A 19,045-nucleotide genomic window follows, 5' to 3' on the forward strand; every position below is an offset into this window, starting at 1 on the left:
TTATGGTAATATTCATTTACTTTTTTCATACACATTCGTGCTTTCAAAAATTCTTCTTGTTGCCATTGGAGAGTGACTGTGATTTATCATATAATGTAACACAATAAGTCAGTTCAGGATATTTAGTTGCAAAGTTACACAACATTGTACGCATTTTAAGGCTCATGCACACAACTGCATTATAGCAGCATACAATTTCAAGTTGTGCAGAACTGTAATTTTGCACTTATCATATAATGTACCTCCATGCGCCATAAGCTCATTTAAGGGTTCATATTGACTTATATAATGGCTTCCTCCAATAGTCAGCACTTGAGATCCAGCTTTCCTTTTCTTAGTAGAGAGCTAATTTGCATTCCTTTTTCCCAGGGAACACAGACTCACCTAAAAGTCTCATCAAGGAGAAACCGTTTTCCTTAGACTTCCATAAAAACCTCAAACCCAGCCAACCAGTACCCTACTTTGTACCTATGGAGTGGTTGGTAGCCCCCAAAAAGCTGTATGCAGAAAGAGGTCCTATTCTTTTTGTCACTAAATATCCTATGTTATGTGTCAATGCACGTTAAAGGGCTATTCTCAAAATCACAATGTGGTCTTATAATAATGTAGACATATATTTATTAATGTCAATATAAACCAATTTTTCCATTCACTATTTACCCTTCAGTTACCAATTTAACCTTCATGTAGTTACGGGGCCCTGGTTAATCCTGTGCATTGCAGTCTTTCTCATATGACATCCTTTCAGCATAGTACTGCTGTGTGTAGACTGGAGCTTAAATATCCACATATCCTCATCAGAGAGAAATAGGACTTGAACTTTAGTGGCAAATATTGGAGTAGCAATCATAAAAGCTAATATCGACCATTTAACGAGCCTTGTCATATGACTTAAGAAAGGGGTGGGAAACCTCAGGTCTGTGGACTGTTTATGGCCCTTGATGAACTTTTATCCGGACCTGGGCAGGTTCCCGGGAACTGCAGCTGTATTCTGACTACCACTGGCCCAGTAATTCCTTCTTGCTCTCTGAGCATGCGCATGCAGTGTTCACTACTGAACTCTGAGATGTGTGCAAAGAAAGATTATGTCCTGACATCAGTGACAGCATCAGGGCGTACTTTTTGCGTGGACAGGGCTGGCTTTAGGGGCAGGCAGACCAAGCAGCTGCCTAGGGCCCCTGCTCTTCCAGGGACCCCCAGCCAGTGGGGTGCCGCTAAGGGGCCCGTGAGTAAGAGGCCCGGCACCACCCCACCACATCGTGCATTCAACTTATCGGCATCACAGATGCCATTGCAGTTTAAGCAGTGATGGAGGAGAGAGCATCAAATGACGCTATCTCTCCCATCATTCCCCCTCTGTCTTTGACTCAGTGTGTGTCAGCAGTGGAGCTGATGAGCTGCTCTGCAGAAGCCAGAGCAGCCAGGGAAACTAGTAGGAGAGGTAAGTATTGTGTGTGTGTTGTGGGGAGGCTGCTTTATACTGTGTGTGGGGAGGACTGCACTATACTGTGTGTGGGGAGGCTGCATTATACTGTGTGGGGGGGACTACACTATACTGTGTATGTGGAGAGACTGCACTGTACTGTGTGTGTGGGAGCTGCATTATACTGTGTGTGGGAGGACTGTAAATACTGTGCATGTGGGGAGGCTGCATTACACTGTGTTTGGGGCTACACTATACTGTGTTTAAGGGGGCTGCATTATAATGTGTGTGGGGAGGCTGCATTATACTGTGTGTGTGGAGGACTACACTATAATGTGTATGTGGAGAGACTGCACTGTACTGTGGTGTGTGTTGGGGCTGCATTATACTGTGTGTGGGAGGACTGTAAATACTGTGCATGTGGGGAGGCTGCATTATACTGCATGTGGGGGGCTGCATTATACTGTGTGTGGGGGGGCTGCACTATATTGTGTATAGGAGGACAACCAAAACAACAAGGAACATGGACAGCCAAGAAAAAAACTAGCAGGAAATAGATTATAAAAATGTCTTTATTAGGTAGAAGTGGCATAAAATAAAATAAAATACAAATGTGCACGTATCAGGACAAAAAATCACATATAAAAAAGCCAGATCATAACGGCAGACACGATAATTTACAAATATATTCCTCCATTGTGCAATTCATTGTGATAAAATATCATGATATACTGTGCAAATAAAATATAAAAAAAAGTCCAATCAATGTGGCTTAGTATATAGAATAAAAATCATAGTGTTGTGTGCAGGGAGGAAGTGTAACAATATATTAGTAATATAAACCCCGACGCGCGTTTCGGAAAACTTCCTTCATCAGGGTTTTTTTTTTATATGTGATTTTTTGTCCTGATACACATTTGTATTTTATTTTATTTTATGCAATTTCTATCTAATAAAGGCATTTTTATAATCTATTTCCTGCTTGATATATTTTTGGCTGTCCATGTACCTTGTTGCTTTGGTTGTTCTCCTAACTTAGTGGCACCCACTGTCTTTCACAGAACACCATCACTATTGATTTTATTTTTATATATGCACAATTTCTTTTAAATATTATAATTGAATAGTGTCTTTGGTGTGTCTGTGTTTTTAACGTTTGTAAAGAATGTAAGGCATAGTCGTCACTTGAGAGCCGGTGTCCAGTAATGCGTTCATTGGGATACCGTCGATCACAATGGGGAGGACCGGTTATCCTCCCATGTACTTGGCTTGCCAGTTTTGTGGGACTCCTGGTCGTTTTACTCCTGAACTGCCCTCTGCACTCGTTTAAAAGGCAGAATATTACGATGTGTCCCGCCTGGTTACAGCGGCGGCAGATGGGTCGTCCGTCCTGATGAGGTGGGATCCTCTTCTGTCATCGCCAGGGAACGTCATCTGGACTGGAAGCCAGCTGGATTTTCTCCTTTGGGGGTTCCTGCACTGACTGCACAGTTCTGGCTAGTGCAGCTACGCTTTTAGTCAGTTCCTGGACCTGGAGGCGCAGTCCTGCAGAGGGATCATCATCCAGGATCTGTGCGTCGGCCTCCAGGGGGGCCTGATGAAAGGATGCCACTTCCTGGTGGTACATGATTGATGAATGCCTAGGGGGCACTGTGCGGCTGGGCAGTGGTTCATGCAGCACCCTGATGGCACTGTCCTTAAAATGTGCAAAGTCCAGGTCAGGGTTTTGCAAGGCCAGGATGCGCAGCTGTGTCCTTTGGGTGCTGGACAGGAGTCTCTCAATGAACTGCTTCTTTAATAGCTTGTCCTCGTCCTGCTCGCTGTTAGGGTGAACCTGTTCAATAGCCTGCAGTGCCTCCTGGAGATTAAGGGCATAGTCCCGTATGCAATCCTGTGCGCTTTGTTTACACCCCAAAAACGTAATTTTGATTTCTGCAGCGGTGTGGGTGTCAAAAGTGGTTTTAACCCCTTCCTGACCCATGACGCCACGTAGGCGTCATGAAAGTCGGTGCCAATCCGACCCATGACGCCTAAGTAGCGTCATGGTAAGATCGCATCCCTGCAGATCGGGTGAAAGGGTTAACTCCAATTTCACCCGATCTGCAGGGACAGGGGGAGTGGTACTACAGCCCAGGGGGGGTGGCTTCACCCCCCCCCCCCCCGTGGCTACGATCGCTCTGATTGGCAGTTTCACTTTCAACAGCCAATCAGAGCGATTTGTAATTTTATTTTATTAAAACTGGTGAAATATTACATTCCAGCCATGGCCGATGCTGCAATATCATCGGCCATGGCTGGAAACACTGGTCTGCCCCCTCCCACCGCCACTGATCCCCCCCAGTCCTCCGATCAGTCCTGTACACTGCTCAGCTCCCCTCCATCCTCCTGTCCGCTCCCCCCATGCTCTTGTCCGCTCCCCCCGTGCTCCAATCCCACCCCCCGTGCTCCAATCAAACCCCCCTGCACTCCGATCCACCCCCCGTGCTCCAATCCACCCCCGTGCTCCAATCCACCCCCCATGCTCCGATCCACCCCGTGCTCCAATCCACCCCCCCGCGCTCCGATCCACCCCCCATGCTCCGATCCACCCCCCCCGTGCTCCTCCCCCACCCCATCATACTTACCGAGCCTCACGGGGTCCGTCCGTCTTCTCCATGGGCGCTGCCATCTTCCAAAATGGCGGGCGCATGCGCAGTGCGCCCGCCGAATCTGCCGGCAGGCAGATTTGTTCCAATGTGCATTTTGATCACTGTGATAAAACCTATCACAGTGATCAAAATAAAAAAAAATAGTAAATGACCCCCCTACCCCCCTTTGTCACCCCCATAGGCAGGGACAATAATAAAATAAAGAAATTTTTTTTTTCCACTAAGGTTGGGGTTAGAACTAGGGTTAGGGTTAGGGTTTCGGTATGTGCACAAATATTCTGGTCCTCTGCGGATTTTTCTGCAGCGGATTTGATAAATCCGCAGTGCTAAACCGCTGCGGATTTATTGCGGATTTACCGTGGTTTTTCTGCGCATTTCACTGTGGTTTTACAACTGCGATTTTCTATTGGAGCAGTTGTAAAACCGCTGCGGAATCCGCAGAAAGAAGTGGCATGCTGCGGAATGTAAACCGCTGTGTTTCGGTGAAGTTTTTCTGCAGCATGTGTACAGCGATTTTTGTTTCCCATAGGTTTACATTGAACTGTAAACTCATGGGAAACTGCTGCGGATCCGCAGCGTTTTCCGCAGCATGTGCACATACCTTTAGAATTAGGCTATGTGCACACGGTGCGGATTTGGCTGCGGATCCGCAGTGGATTGGCCGCTGCGGATTCGCAGCAGTGTTCCCTCAGGTTTACAGTATCATGTAAACCTATGGAAAACCAAATCCGCTGTGCCCATGGTGCGGAAAATACCGCGCGGAAACGCTGCATTGTATTTTCCGCAGCATGTCAATTCTTTGTGCGGATTCCGCAGTGTTTTACACCTGTTCCTCAATAGGAATCCGCAGGTGAAATCTGCACAAAAAACACTGGAAATCCGCGGTAAATCCGCAGGTAAAACGCAGTGCCTTTTACCCGCGGATTTTTCAAAAATGGTGCTGAAAAATCTCACACGAATCCGCAACGTGGGCGCATAGCCTTAGGGTTAGGGTTGGAATTAGGGTTGTGGTTAGGGTTGTGATTAGGGTTATGGCTACAGCTGGGATTAGGGTTAGGGGTGTGTTGGGGTTAGTGTTGGAGGTAGAATTGAGGGGTTCCAACTGCTTAGGCACATCAGGGCAACATGACGCCACCATTGATTCCAGCCAATCTTGTATTCAAAAAGTCAAATGGTGCTCCCTCACTTCTGAGCCCCGACGTGTGCCCAAACAGTGGTTTACCCCCACATATGGGGAACCAGCATACTCAGGACAAACTGCGCAACAATTACTGGGGTCCAATTTCTCCTGTTATCCTTGTGAAAATAAAAAATAGCTTGCTAAAACATCATTTTTGAGGAAAGAAAAATTATTTTTTATTTTCACGGCTCTGCGTTGTAAACGTCTGTGAAGCACTTGGGGGTTCAAGGTGCTCACCACATATCTAGATAAGTTCCTTGGGGGGTCTAGTTTCCAAAATAGGGTCACTTGTGGGGGGTTTCTACTGTTTAGGCACACCAGGGGCTCTGCAAACGCAACGTGACGCCCGCAGACCATTCCATCAAAGTCTGCATTTCAAAAGTCACTACTTCACTTCCGAGCCCCGGCATGTGCCCAAACAGTAGTTTACCCCCCACATATGGGGTATCGCTGTACTCAGGAGAAACTGGACAACAAATATTGGGGTCAAATTTCTCCTGTTACCCTTGTGAAAATTAAAAAATTCTGGGCTAAATAATTATTTTTGAGGAAAGAAAATGTATTTATTATTTTCATGGCTCTGCGTTATACACTTCTGTGAAGCACTTGGGAGTTCAAAATGCTTACCACACATTTAGATAAGTTCCTTTCAGGGTCTAGTTTCCAAAATGGGGTCACTTGTGGGGGGTTTCTACTGTTTAGCCACACCAGGGGCTCTGCAAATGCAACGTGACGCCCGCAGAGCATTCCACCAAAGTCTGCATTTCAAAACGTCACTACTTCACTTCCGAGCCCCAGCATGTGCCCAAACAGTGGTTTACCCCCACATATGGGGTATCAGCTTACTCAGGAGAAACTGGACAACAACATTTGGGGTCAAATTTTTCCTGTTACCCTTGGGAAAATAAAAAATTGTGGGCTAAAAAATCATTTTTGAGAAAATAAAATGTTTTTTTTTATTTTCATGGCTCTGCGTTATAAACTTCTGTGAAGCACTTGGGGGTTCAAAGTGCTCACCACACATCTAGATTAGTTCCTTTGGGGGTCTAGTTTCCAAAATGGGGTCATTTGTGGGGGATCTCCAATGTTTAGGCACACAGGGGCTCTCCAAACGTGACATGGTGTCCGCTAATGATTGGAGCTAATTTTCCATTTAAAAAGCCAATGGGCGTGCCTTCCCTTCCGAGCCCTGCCGTGCGCCCAAACAGTGGTTTACCCCCACATATGGGGTATCAGCGTGCTCAGGACAAACTGGACAACAACATTTGGCGTCACATTTATCCTATTACCCTTGGCAAAATAGGAAATTCCAGGCTAAAAAATCATTTTTGAGGAAAGAAAAATTATTTTTTATTTTAATGGCTCTGCGTTATAAACTTCTGTGAAGCACCTGGGGGTTTTAAGTGCTCAATATGCATCTAGAAAAGTTCCTTGGGGGGTCTAGTTTCCAAAATGGGGTCACTTGTGGGGGAGCTCCAATGTTTAGGCACACAGGGGCTCTCCAAACGCGACATGGTGTCCGCTAACAATTGGAGCTAATTTTCCACTGAAAAAGTCAAATGGCGCACCTTCCCTTCCGAGCCCTGCCGTGTGCCCAAACAGTGGTTTACCCCCACATATGAGGTATCGGCGTACTCAGGAGAAATTGCCCAACACATTTTAGGATCAATTTTATCCTATTGCCCATGTGAAAATGAAAAAATTGAGGCAAAAAGAAATTTTTTGTGAAAAAAAAGTACTTTTTCATTTTTACGGATCAATTTGTGAAGCACCTGAGTGTTTAAAGTGCTCACTAGGCATCTAGATAAGTTACTTGGGGGGTCCAGTTTCCAAAATGGGGTCACTTGTGGGGGAGCTCCAATGTTTAGGCACACAGGGGCTCTCCAAACGCGACATGGTGTCCGCTAACTATGGAGATAATTTTTTCATTCAAAAAGTCAAATGGCGCTCCTTCCCTTTCGAGCCTTAACATGTGCCCAAACAGTGGTTTACCCCCACATGTGAGGTATCGGTGTACTCAGGAGAAATTGCCCAACAAATTTTAGGATCCATATTATCCTGTTGCCCATGTGAAAATGAAAAAATTGAGGCTAAAAGAATTTTTTTGTGAAAAAAAAGTACTTTTTCATTTTTACGGATCAATTTGTGAAGCACCTGGGGGTTTAAAGTGCTCACTATGCATCTAAATAAGTTCCTTGGGGCGTCTAGTTTCCAAAATGGGGTCACTTGTGTGGGAGCTCTAATTTTTAGGCACACGGGGGCTCTCCAAACGTGACATGGTGTCCGCTAAAGAGTGGAGCCAATTTTTCATTCAAAAAGTCAAATGGTGCTCCTTCCCTTCCAAGCCCTGCCGTGCGCCCAAACAGTGGTTTGCCCCCACGATTGAGGTATCGGCGTGCTCAGAAAAAATTGGACAACAACTTTCGTGGTTCAGTTTCTCCTTTTACCATTGGAAAAATAAAAAAATAGTTGCTAAAAATCATTTTTGTGACTAAAAAGTTAAATGTTCATTTTTTCCTTCCATGTTGCTTCTGCTGCTGTGAAGCACCTGAAGGGTTAATAAACTTCTTGAATGTGGTTTTGTGCACCTTGAGGGGTGCAGTTTTTAGAATGGTGTCACTTTTGGGTATTTTCAGCCGTATAGACCCCTCAAACTGACTTCAAATGTGAGGTGGTCCCTAAAAAAAATGGTTTTGTAAATTTCGTTGTAAAATTGAGAAATCGCTGGTCAAATTTTAACCCTTATAACTTCCTTGCAAAAAAAATGTTGTTTCCAAAATTGTGCTGATGTAAAGTATACATGTGGGAAATGTTATTTATTAACTATTTTGTGTCACATAACTCTCTGGTTTAACAGAATCAAAATTCAAAATGTGAAAATTGCGAAATTTTCAAAATTTTCGCCAAATTTCCATTTTTATCACAAATAAACGCAGAATTTATTGACCTAAATTTACCACTAACATGAAGCCCAATATGTCATGAAAAAACAATCTCAGAACCGCTAGGATCCGTTGAAGCGTTCCTGAGTTATTACCTCATAAAGGGACACTGGTCAGAATTGCAAAAAACGGCCAGGTCATTAAGGTCAAAATAGGCTGGGTCATGAAGGGGTTAAGTTTGGCAAACATCTGCTTAACAGTTCCTTTTTCCATATCGAGGCAGGGTTTCACTTCTCTTTGGGCTGCGCGAATTAATTGACCAGTTAGAATGTTGACCTTTTGATGTTCTGTCAGGGGTGTAAGATTGTAGTAGCATCGTACGTAGTGAAGAGGCAGTGACCCACAAAGTTCCAACACAAAAGTCTCTTTAATGTGTTTCCTGACAGCATTCAAGTCCAATTCGCACAAATGCATTTAACTTCAGTGTATATTATCGGTGTTCAGTTCACACCAGTTCATAGCAATATATAGTATATGGCTTTAGATTTACAGTCCCTAAACAGGCCAGACTTCCCTTGTCCAGTTTCCCTGGGTGACTGCACACCATATTAAAGTCCCCATACACACAGCCTCATATGTTGCAGACACTACACACCCCAGCCCCCTCCAACTAGTTCCCGTGGGTGTCCTGCATCACTGTATCACAGTATCTTACAGTCTCTTTACTCACACAGCCGTACACAGCCCAGGATATCCTCCGGAGAGCAGCCGGGCACCATATCCACCTGTTTGCAATCGTTACACATGCTAGTCCTCTTTCGGGCACAGGACATCCAAATTCGGGCACAGGACTGTCCACATCCGACTCCTTTGGGCACAGGACATCCACCTCCGGGCACAGGACTGTCCACATCCGAGACCAGTACCATAGACGACTTGCATCGCTGTATACACTGCAGGTGCTAGGCTATTCAGCTGCCCTGGGTGCTGGCTCCGCTGGCCTATGCCTCCATGCTCTCAGCCAGGGCTCTGCAGGCCTCTGCTCTGCACACCAGCACACACCAGACTGACAATGACGTGCACCTCACACACCTGACACACCCATACCTCTTACTGCAGGGCGTTTAACACACACAAACCTGTGGCCTTCAGCCACATGGAAAACCCGGATCGGAAATCCATGACTCCCATGCACACCTATGGACTTCATCCGTCTCCATGTGCATTCTGGGGAGCACAAACAGCGCCCCATAGCTGTAACAGGGGTCACTGCCTCACAGGGGATATATTTCCAACAAGCTGCATAGCCTTTCTTCAAAGTCACTCAGCGTATGAGACTCCCCTGAATATTGTGGCAGCCAGGCCACTTCTGGTATATAGGGCAAGGATAGTGGCATTATAGGCGCTGATACTGCGGCGGAGTTCAGCCGGTATGCAGGAACTGCGGGCACCGTGGGGCCTGATGGCATCATGGGACCTGCGGCTGCATCCACCGCGGGGCCTGGGGACATCATGGGGCCTGTGGCTGCATCCACTGTGGGGCCTGGGGGCATCATGGGGCCTGTGGCTGCGTCCACCGTGGGGCCTGGGGACATCATGGGGCCTGCGGCTGCGACTGCCTCCAGTTCTCCCCCCGGGTCGGACATGTCCCTTCCCCTGTGCTAACCTTGTAGAGGCCTGACGCCTCTCCTCCGGAGTCTGCAGTGGTTCCTCCTGCGTGCGGTCAGGTACTTCTCCCGGTCCTCCTTCTGGGGCTCCCAGCGTCCTCACTTGCGGCTCTCCTGTCAGCACGGCACCCCCTTCCTCTTTGCGCTCTTTTTGCAGGCTCTGCCCACGAAGGTACGCCTCCTTTTTCTCCTCACACTCCACGTGGCATGGCAATGGCGGCTCACATACAAATCCAACACAGTCTATGGCACACAGTACCCGGCGATGCCAGGGCACGAAATCATGTTCGTGACGCCAAGGTTGAGTCGCAGGGCCTAGGGGTACTCGGTACTGGGTCCAGTCGTCGTTAAAGGGGTGGTCACAGTGGCGGCGACCCGGCCCGTGGCCCTGGGCGCCCAAGTAAAAGGGGTAGTTTTTAAAGGGAGTTGTAAAGCAATAAAAGTTTGTGACACCACCTGTGGTACTCGGTCAGGGGTGACTGACGCTGCTTAAAGGGATCCTCTGGGGTTCATGGTACGGCAGCAAGATGGTATTGCTTCCCACAGGTGAAGCGGGGTCCCCAGAGCTCCCGCTGTGTTTGGCAGGGATGGTGAAAGCCAGCAAATAAATGGAGGACACAGGGTTGCAGTCTTTACCTGGTTTACTGATGTTGCACAGCCTCAGTCCAGGGTACGGCAACAGGCGTCGATGGGGTCCAGGCAGCCTGAAGACAAGAGAAAATCCCTTTGTAAGGTCAGTTTGGGAACCTTCCACTTTGCGCTGATTACTAGTCCCTTGCTGCCTGTAGTGTCCTGACAAGGTCCTCGGTTACTCTGTGTCCTGGGACAGTCCCTGCATGGTAGGCAACTTGAGCCGTTCCATTGGGGTCTCTGTACATGGTCACTCAGGGCTCTAATTGTTGCTGTACCTCAGGTATTATGTGGGCAAGTCACTTTCAGTTTCCTGCCCTCCGGTTCTGCTGTGGAACTTGTACTTCCACACAGGCTCGGACTCCCAGTGCCCGGTTTTTACATTCAGCTTAGAGGGGCCCAATCGCAGCCCTCCTCTAGCTCTTAAGTTCTCCTGTGCTCCTTCACTGTCTCTTGTCTGCACCAGACTAACTAACTCCTCCTCCAGACCAGAATGTATATAGGGAAGTTCCCCTAAAACTGAGTTCAGAACTCCCCCTTCTGGCCTGGAGTCAGAAAGTGTTGAATGTAAGATTACCTCCAAAGGGATTCCTCCTGTCTCCAGGCATGACATCACCCTCCCCGAGAGGAAGGCAATACCATTGTGGTACCTGAACTCCTGGGGTGCCACAGTGACCTCTAGGCGGTGGAGTAATACAGTGCTGGAGGATACCTCCTGTCACTGTATCACCGGAGCCCCTGATGTGACAGCTCTGCATGGGAGATCGCCGTGGGACACTCATTAAATGGATTACATCGGAAAAGGGAGTATTGGGTTGGTTTTTTATTTATTTATTTTTTTGCAGAAGATCAAGGGCATTGGGGATTAGCTGTAAGTATGTACTGCATGTGTATATGTATGTACTGTATGTGTATTTGTATGTATTGTATGTGTATATGTAAATGTTTTTTTCTCTAATATTCAACACAGTAGCTGGATAATGGGACTACTATCCTATCATTGGCTAATACTGTCACAGTTTATGTGACAGCAGACATAGCCAGATGGGACTAGTAGTGCCTACACATAGACCCGCCGCACACACACACACACACAGCCGCGCAGACCTTCGCACACACACACACAGACACCCACATCTTCTCTGCTCACACATAGTCTCCGCCCACACACTCTTCCTCCTGCCTTTCTGTAGCATTTTTCGCATGCACATCCGCTGCAAATCTGGATATCTTTTTACACCTGCGGTTTTGCTGCGGATTTGACTAACTCCGCAAAAAGAATTGACATGCTGCTGAAAATCAAATGCTGCTAATTCGCGCTGATTTTTCTGCAGCATGTGCACACCAATTCTGGATTCACATAGATTAACATTGGTTTTGCACTACATTGTGGATTTGGTGCAATTCCAAAAACGCTGCGGATCCGCAACAAAATCCGCAACATGTGCACATATCCTAACAGTTGTACTGGCAACGTCCGTCATGTTGGTGATATGGGGAACGGTTGCCCATCTTCTGTCTGTGGCCACCACACTGCTTCTTCCTGCCTGTTGGGGTGCTATGCCTCCCTCCCCCTATGTGCTGCTGTCCTAGCTCTGCATGTCCTCCTGCCAGGTTGGGTCAGTTACTATATCATCCACCACGTCTCCAATTCTGCACCCTGGTACTCCGTCAGACTTTCGGGCAATTGTGTCTCATCATCGCCCACCTCTTGTGACACTTTCCAACCGTGACGTTCGTGTGACTGTGGCTGCTCAAATATTTGAGTATCGCTACATGTGATCTCGTCTTGCCCCACTTCAAGTAGACCGGGCGAAAGGCCCGAATCTGTAAATGGAAAAGTGAACAGCTCTGCGGATTGTCCAAGTGTGGGATCAGTTGTCTCCGGGCATTCGGCATGGTGGGAGGAAGGAGGATCAAAGTGAGAAATATGAGGTCCAGATCCACAGCTACTGAGACTTGACTGTGTGGAAGACAGGGTGGTTGTGGTAGTGGCAAAGTGACTGGAAACATTATCCGCTATCTAACCAACAACCTTTTGACACTTCTCTGGGTTCAATAGTGGTGTGCTGCTATAGTCCCCTAGTAATTGGGACAGGAAGATCGGGCGAGAAGTCGTGGGTGTTTGTTGTGGCACAATTTCAGCTTGCCCACGGCATCGGCTTCTGCATGCACCATCACTGTCACGTCCAGTTCCACGTCCTTTGCCACACGCCTTGCCCTTTTTAAATGGAGGACAATATTTTCCACTTTCACTACAAATGGCTGAATTTGGAATTGAACTTATACAGTATGTGATCTATGTGACGGACAAACCACAGTTTTGAACAGCTGGCCTATAGATAACTATTTTTACCAGCAAACTGGGGTCAATAACTTTGCTATCACACTGCAACAAAATTTAAATGGAGGCCAGAAAAGGCAGAATTTTGAGCGCAATTATTTGTGATCCATATGACGGACAAACCACAGTTTTGAATAGCTGGTCTGTAGGTAACTATTTTTACCAGCAAACTGGTGTCAATAACTTTGCTAATACACTGTGTGCAGAATTATTAGGCAAGTTGTATTTTGATCACATGATACTTTTTATACATGTTGTCCTACTCCAAGCTGTTAAGGCTTGAGAGCCAACTACCAATTACCGTATATACTCGAGTATAAGCCGACCCGAGTATAAGCCGACCCCCCTAATTTTGCCACAAAAAACTGGGAAAACTTATTGACTCGAGTATAAGCCTAGGGTAGAAAATGCAGCATTTACCGGTGAATTTCAAAAATAAAAATAGATGCTCCATACCGTTCATTATTGCCCCATAGATGCTCCATATACAACTGTGCTATATAGAATGCTCTGCACCGTTGATTATGGCCCCATAGATGCTCCTTATAATGCTGTGCCATATATGCTCTGCACCTTTGATTATGGCCCCATAGATGCCCCTTATAATGCTGTGCCATATATGCTCTGCACCTTTGATTATGGCCCCATAGATGCTCCTTATAATGCTGTGCCCCATATATGCTCTGCACCTTTATGGCCCCATAGGTGCTCCTTATAATGCTGTGCCCCATATATGCTCTGCACCTTTATGGCCCCATAGGTGCTCCTTATAATGCTGTGCCCCTTATATGCTCTGCACCTTTATGGCCCCATAGGTGCTCCTTCTAATGCTGTGCCCCATATATGCTTTGCACCTTTATGGCCCCATAGGTGCTCCTTATAATGCTGTGCCCCATATATGCTCTGCACCTTTATGGCCCCATAGGTGCTCCTTATAATGCTGTGCCCCTTATATGCTCTGCACCTTTATGGCCCCATAGGTGCTCCTTATAATGCTGTGCCCCATATATGCTCTGCACCTTTATGGCCCCATAGGTGCTCCTTATAATGCTGTGCCCCATATATGCTCTGCACCTTTATGGCCCCATAGGTGCTCCTTATAATGCTGTGCCCCATATATGCTCTGCACCTTTATGGCCCCATAGGTGCTCCTTATAATGCTGTGCCCCATTTATGCTCTGCACCTTTATGGCCCCATAGGTGCTCCTTATAATGCTGTGCCCCATATATGCTCTGCACCTTTATGGCCCCATAGGTGCTCCTTATAATGCTGTGCCCCATTTATGTTCTGCACCTTTATGGCCCCATAGGTGCTCCTTATAATGCTGTGCCCCATATATGCTCTGCACCTTTATGGCCCCATAGGTGCTCCTTATAATGCTGTGCCCCATATATGCTCTGCACCTTTATGGCCCCATAGGTGCTCCTTATAATGCTGTGCCCCTTATATGCTCTGCACCTTTATGGCCCCATAGGTGCTCCTTATAATGCTGTGCCCCATATATGCTCTGCACCTTTATGGCCCCATAGGTGCTCCTTATAATGCTGTGCCCCTTATATGCTCTGCACCTTTATGGCCCCATAGGTGCTCCTTATAATGCTGTGCCGCATTTATGCTCTGCACCTTTATGGCCCCATAGGTGCTCCTTATAATGCTGTGCCCCATATATGCTCTGCACCTTTATGGCCCCATAGGTGCTCCTTATAATGCTGTGCCCCATATATGCTCTGCACCTTTATGGCCCCAAAGGTGCTCCTTATAATGCTGTGCCCCTTATATGCTCTGCACCTTTATGGCCCCATAGGTGCTCCTTATAATGCTGTGCCCCTTATATGCTCTGCACCTTTATGGCCCCATAGGTGCTCCTTAGAATGCTGCTGGTGCTGCCATAAAAAAAAAAAATCACATACTCACCTCTCTTCTCAGGACGCCAGCGCTTTCAATAATTACCTGCTCCTCTGCGGCTCCATCTCCAGCACTGACGCTCAGCAGAGGGCGCGCACTGACTACGTCACAGCGCCCTCTAACCTGAGCGTCACTGCTAGAGGACGCTGCAGACGGAGCGAGGAGCAGGTAATTATAGCGCTGCGCTCCCCTTACCTGCTGCGGCGCGGTCTGCAGTCCCTGGCTTCTCCGGCGCTGCAGCTTCTTCCTGTAATTGAGCGGTCACATGGCACCGATCATTTACAGCAATGAATATGCGGCTCCTCCCCTATGGGGGTGGAGCTGCCTATTCATTTCTGTAATGAGCGGTGCCATGTGACCGCTCAGTACAGGAAGAATCTGCAGCGCCGGAGAAGCCAGGGACTGCAGGGACCGCGCTGGGAGCAGGTAAGTATAACTACACAGCCCCCGCTCCCCCTCCCCTGCTGACACCCGGGTATATGACTCGAGTATAAGCCGAGAGGGGGACTTTCAGCCCAAAAAAATGGGCTGAAAATCTCGGCTTATACTCGAGTATATACGGTAAGTAAATCAGGTGATGTGCATCCCTTTAATGAGGAGGGGTGTTGTCTAATGACATCAAAACCCTATATAAGGTGTGCTTAATTATTAGGCAACTTCCTTTCCTTTGGCAAAATGGGTCAGAAGAGAGATTTGACGGGCTCTGAAAGTCAAAAAATTGTGAGATGTCTTGCAGAGGGATGCAGCTGTCTTAAAATTGCCAAACTTTTGAAGCGTGATCACCGAACAATCAATTTCATGGCAAATTGCCAACAGGGTCGCAAGAAGCATATTGGGCATAAAAGGCGCAAAATAACTGCCCATGAATTGAAGAAAATCAGGCGTGAATCTGCCAAGATGCCATTTGCCACCAGTTTTGCCATATTTGGGGCCCCATACTGGCAAAATTTTCGGGGCCCCCTTGAGACTTCGCCCAGGCTCCACCCCTGCCCCGCCTCCAGGCTCCACCCCTCGAACTGTCCACAGTCTCACCGCTCTCTCTTGGAAAATCTCCACTTCTCACCTATCACACATTAACAGTTCCCATCACCAGATCACACATATAGACGGCAGCTTTTGTTTTGGCCAAAAGATTTTTTAAGCCGCCACCATAACACGGTAGACACTTTTGGCCGGGCCCAACTCTGCTGTAACCTATTAAATATTTGTTAAAATATGCAATACAATTTAGGTATATTTTTATTTATTTTTCAATTTTTAAAATGACCTATAATACCACATACAAGGAACAAATACCACAGCACTAAGACCAGATGACATATTACCACCACAGTGATCGAATAATATCAAAAACAAGGAACAAATACCACCACATCATGACCAGACCACATATTACCACCAATGACTGAATACTACAGTCATGGCCAAAAGTTTTGAGAATGAGACAAATATTAATTTTTCCAAAGTCTACTGCTTCATTTTTTCTAATGGCAATTTGCATATACTCCTGAATGTCAGAGTGATCAGCTTAACAGCAATTACTGTACTTGCAAAGTCAATATTTACCCAGAAAATGAACTTTAACCCCCAAAACACATTTCAACATCATTGCAGTCCTGCCTTAAAAGGAGCAGCTAACATCGTTTTAGTGATTGATCCATTAACACAGGTGTGGGTGTTGATGAGGACAGGGCTGGCGATCAATCAGTCATGATTAAGTAAGAATGACATCACTGGACACTTTAAAAGGAGGCTGGTGCTTGGTACCATTGTTTCTCTTCAGTTAACCATGGTTATCTCTAAAGAAACACATGCAGCCATCATTGCACTGCACAAAAATGGTCTAACAGGGAAGAGTATCGCAGCTACAAAGATTGCACCTCAGTCAACAATCTATCACATCATCAAGAACTTCAAGGAGAGAGCTTCCATTGTTGTCAAAAAGGCTCCATGGCGCCCAAGAAAGACCAGCAAGCGCCAGGACCGTATCTTAAAACTGTTTTAGCTGCGGGATCAGACTACCAGCAGTGCCGAGCTTGCTCAGGAATGGCAGCAGGCTGGTGTGAGTGCTTCTGCACGCGCTGTGAGGCGGAGACTCTTTGAGCAAGGCCTGGTTTCAAGGAGGGCAGCAAAGAAGCCACTTCTCTCCAGAAAAAACATCAGGGACAGACTGATATTCTGCAAAAGGTACAGGGAGTGGACTGCTGAGGACTGGGGCAAAGTCATTTTCTCTGATGAATCCCCTTTTCGATTGTTTGGGACATCTGGAAAACAGCTTATTCGGAGAAGAAGAGGTGAGCGATACCACCAGTCTCGTCTCATGCCAACTGTAAAGAATCCTGAAACCATTCATGTGAGGGGTTGCTTCTCAGCCAAGGGAATTGGCTCACTCACAGTCTTGCCTAAAAACACAGCCATGAATAAAGAATGCTACCAAAATGTCCTCCAAGAGCAACTTCTCCCAACCGTCCAAGAGCAGTTTGGCGCCCAACAATGCCTTTTCCAGCATGATGGAGCACCTTGCCATAAAGCAAAGGTGATAACTAAATGGCTCATGGAACAAAACATAGAGATTTTGGGTCCATGGCCTGGAAACTCCCCAGATCTTAATCCCATTGAGAACTTGTGGTCAATCATCAAGAGACGGGTGGACAAATAAAAACCAACAAATTCTGGCAAAATGCAAGCATTGATTATGCAAGAATTGACTGCTATCAGTCAGGATTTGGTCCAGAAGTTGATTGAGAGCATGCCAGGGAGAATTGCAGAGGTCTTGAAGAAGAAGGGTCAACACTGCAAATATTGACTTGCTGCATTAACTCATTCTAACTGTCAATATAACCTATTGGTACTCATAATATGATTGAAATTATATTTCTGTATGTGATATAAACATCAGACAAACACTAATAAAAACCAGAGGGCAGCAGATCATGTGAAAATATAATTTTGGTGTCATTCTCAAAACTTCTGGCCATGACTGTACAATACTGATCAGTAATAAAAAAAAACCCACAATACTATCACCATCAGTGCCATTATACACAGGAGATCTGTAATTAGTAAGCAGTGTCTGTGTACAGGTAATACAGTGATCACCGGTGACATTATACACAGGAGCTCTGTATATAATGTATAGGTAATACAGTGATCACTGGTGACATTGTACACAGGACCTCTGTATATAGTATACAGTGTATAGTGCCAGTGTATAGGTAACACTGACTCACCAGTGACGTCTCTAGGTGAAGTCCTTCATCTTTCATCCAGCACAGACCACCATCACTTCATCCAGCCAGGACTCGTCTCTGCAGGAAATAACACAGTTATCTCGAGTTCCGCTTGTAGAACACATTACTTAATTTTCCCAGCCTCTACATTACACCACATGAAGAAGGTGACATAGTATCACTCTACACAGTAACAGGACCACCCCCCATTTAAAACAGTATACTCAAAAAATAAAATAAATACATCACTGCAATAATAATATCCCTTAATTAGCCCCTATGGTAATATTCGCCATCCTAGCCCCCGTGTGTCTCATTCCAGGCTCCAGCCATATGTTCTCCCATCCTGCCCTCATGAGTATCCATTCTGCTCCATATGATCTCCCCATCCTGCCCCATCCGTCTCCATCGTATCCATCCTGCCCCATGATCCTGCCCCATCTGTCTCCAATCCTGCCCCCAGTGTCTCCAATCATGCCCGTATCTCCAATCATGCCCCCATGTCTGCAATCATGCCCCCTGTGTCTCCATTCTGCCCCATCTGTTTCCAATCCTGCCCCATCTGTCTCCAGTCATGCCGCCATGTCTTTCATCCTGCCCCCTGTGTCTCCAATCATGCCCCGTATTTCCATTCTGCCCTGTGTCCAGCATTCTGCCCCTGTGTCCAGCTTTCTGCCCTTGTGTCCAGCTTTCTGCCCCTGTGTCCAGCTTTCTGCCCCTGTGTCCAGCATTCTGCCCCTGTGTCCAGCATTCTGCCCCTGTGTCCAGCTTTCTGCCCGTGTCCAGCATTCTGCCCCTGTGTCCAGCTTTCTGCCCCGTGTCCAGCTTTCTGCCCCGGTGTCCAGCTTTCAGCCCCCGTGTCCAGCATACTGCCCCTGTGTCCAGCATACTGCCCCTGTGTCCAGCGTTTTGCCCGTGTCCAGCGTTCTGCCCGTGTCCAGCTTTCTGCCCCTGTGTCCAGCTTTCTGCCCCTTTGTCCAGCATTCTGCCTCTGTGTCCAGTATACTGCCCCTGTGTCCAGCTTTCTGCCCGTGTCCAGCGTTCTGCCCCCGTGTCCAGCTTTCTGCCCGTGTCCAGCTTTCTGCCCCTGTGTCCAGCATACTGCCCCTGTGTCCAGCGTTTTGCCCGTGTCCAG

Source organism: Ranitomeya imitator, chromosome 1 (assembly GCF_032444005.1).
Source record: "Ranitomeya imitator isolate aRanImi1 chromosome 1, aRanImi1.pri, whole genome shotgun sequence".
In the NCBI taxonomy this organism is placed as follows: Eukaryota; Metazoa; Chordata; class Amphibia; order Anura; family Dendrobatidae; genus Ranitomeya; species Ranitomeya imitator.